Source organism: Pyxicephalus adspersus, chromosome 10 (genome assembly GCF_032062135.1).
Source record: "Pyxicephalus adspersus chromosome 10, UCB_Pads_2.0, whole genome shotgun sequence".
Classification (NCBI taxonomy): domain Eukaryota; kingdom Metazoa; phylum Chordata; class Amphibia; order Anura; family Pyxicephalidae; genus Pyxicephalus; species Pyxicephalus adspersus.
In genome coordinates this window covers 53710078-53712501 of record NC_092867.1, presented here as the reverse complement: position 1 = coordinate 53712501, position 2424 = coordinate 53710078, and positions in this window count along the sequence as shown.

Genomic DNA, 2424 nt, shown 5'->3' with positions numbered 1-2424 from the left:
GGGAGATTTAGTATTCGCCTGTGCAGCGGCCTGCACGTTTAGGACTGCTTCCCCCTGCTGGCGGAAAGTGAAATTGGAGCATATTTACCAATAGAAATAGGATATGACCGCAGTTGTACTCTTGCAGTGTGCGCTGCTGCACCCAGTGTTGAGAAATGGAAATGCAGCAGGAAGGATCATTATGATCAGAGGTGACAATCAATGTATACATTTTACCATTTCTCTTTACCATTTTTGTTACAACATTTTTAATCAGAAATATTTATGAGCATAAATAAATGGGAATAGGCTCCCTTATTGCGGTGGTCAGCAAGGAAATAGCTTTTTATATTGGTGGTCACATAATAAATGATCACTTATACTGGTAATCATTGCGAAAAGGGTACTCTTACATTATTGTTAATGAGATGATCCATTTCACATCAATGTTTATTAAAAAATTAAAAATGGCAGGAATGCAGGCTTGACACAGACAGAAATAAAACCATACCAAGGCTCTAATTCTTTTTATTCTATCCATAAATAAAACAAAATATGGATACAATTAAACAACCATTTACCCTGTGTCTCTATTTGCCTCCCTATTGTATTTTTTTGTGTCATCTTTATTTTTGGCTTCCATATCCTAGCAATCATTGCATTAAAAGAGTTCAACAGTTTCAAGAGGACCAGTCATATCAAATGACAGACAGATGGCAGTTATGAATGTGCATGTTTGTTGAAAAGACATCACCCATGTGACCCTAAATATTTGTACCAGGTTGGAAAATAGATCACAGACCATTGATTCTTACTTCAAGATATTTTGCCTTTTAGGCATCTGCACAAGTCAGGTGTAGCTCATGGAAATTAATGGTCTCTTTCCTCTTCTATCACATCCCCCTGGATACTAAGAAACATTTCTGATCAACAAGAGATGGACACTACAGCCTGCTGCTGGGGTCTATTGAGTAGAAGTAAGTAAGTTGAACAGAGGCCAACTTGGCTGCTCTATTTATTTCACTGCAAACTACTTAATCTACTATCTTATTAATTGGTTTCTCTTCCTGTTTTAGCCCACTGGGGACATTGACTCATTTCTGTCACAAATGGCAGAACAGAAAGTAACAAGAAGCAAGAAAGGAAAAAAAACACAGTTGGCCCAGTGGTTAGCAGTTCTGCCTTTGCACCATTAGAGATCCTGGTCTGATTCTTGCACACAGCACTATTTACATAGAGTTTGTATGTTCTACCTATGTTTTCTTGGGTATCCTCCAGGCATCCGGTTCCCTTCCATATCCCCAAAACAAGCAAAAAGGAGTTAGGTTAATTAGTGATATAACTATGAACTTTGTAAAGCATTGCTTATTGTTGACTATAAAAATTCAAGATAGTGCTCATAATTTTCTTCAATAAATTTGTGTGGCTATCATAACTAAAGTATAGGACCATTACTGACATCAAAAATGTTATTTTGCAGACTACCACATGGATGCTTTGGCTATAGAGGTTGTTCAGACCAGCAAATTTGTTCTGCTTTGGGCAGTGTTTCCTAATGCAAGGAAACAACAAATACTATTGATATTTATGTGTGTTAAAACAAAAAAGTAAACCTGCCACATCAGTCCACAGGAAAAGGAAATTAGATGAAAAAACTTTAAAAACACACTAACAAATGCAGTGCAGCACAGCAAAAAAGCATGTCAACACACTTTTGTATTCATTGTAGTGTTAGCAAGCTCAAATCTTATTTGCGTATGATGTGGAACAAATATAGAGGTTAAGAAATTCAAAGGATAAGAAATTCAGATTATTATTATATTTACATTTTTTACAAACGTTACAGCATGCTTATTCTGGGTCTGTGACACAAAGTTTTGAAGCCAGACAGAATGCAGCATTAGGATAATGCCCCCACCACCATCACTACCATCATTTAACTTTCTCTTTAAAAGTATTTTATCCCTGTCTTTGTCTCCCTTTTGAGATATTTCTTTGTTCTCCCCATTACCACTAGTCTTTAAAACGGGCAGTAAGTAGAGCCTGGAGCCCTAGCTGGAGAGCGTAATGGGCGGAGGGGTGAATGGCAGGGTGAGAAGGAATGGTCAGGAGAAAGAAGGGGTTAAAAGAGCCATTGAGGGGTGGTTTACAATAGAGGACTGGGATAGGTGGATAAGTAAGCATAGGGAGGGGTTGAAATGATAGGAGGTGGGAGGAGGAAAAAGTGCGGGAATCAGTTTTAGAAGAAAGATGGAGCAAGCTTCCACGGACTCTGTAGCTGCTTGGGCAATTGCGGGCTGCAGCGGCATTGCACGAGGTGAGCTGGCTTCAGGGCTGGGCTCTGCACCAAGTCGCACTCTGCAGTCTTGGCCGTCGGAGCGTTTTAGTAATAGCGGGATATTTTCATGTTGTTGCCGGTCGAAGGTTTTGGGGCGAAGGAGGCCC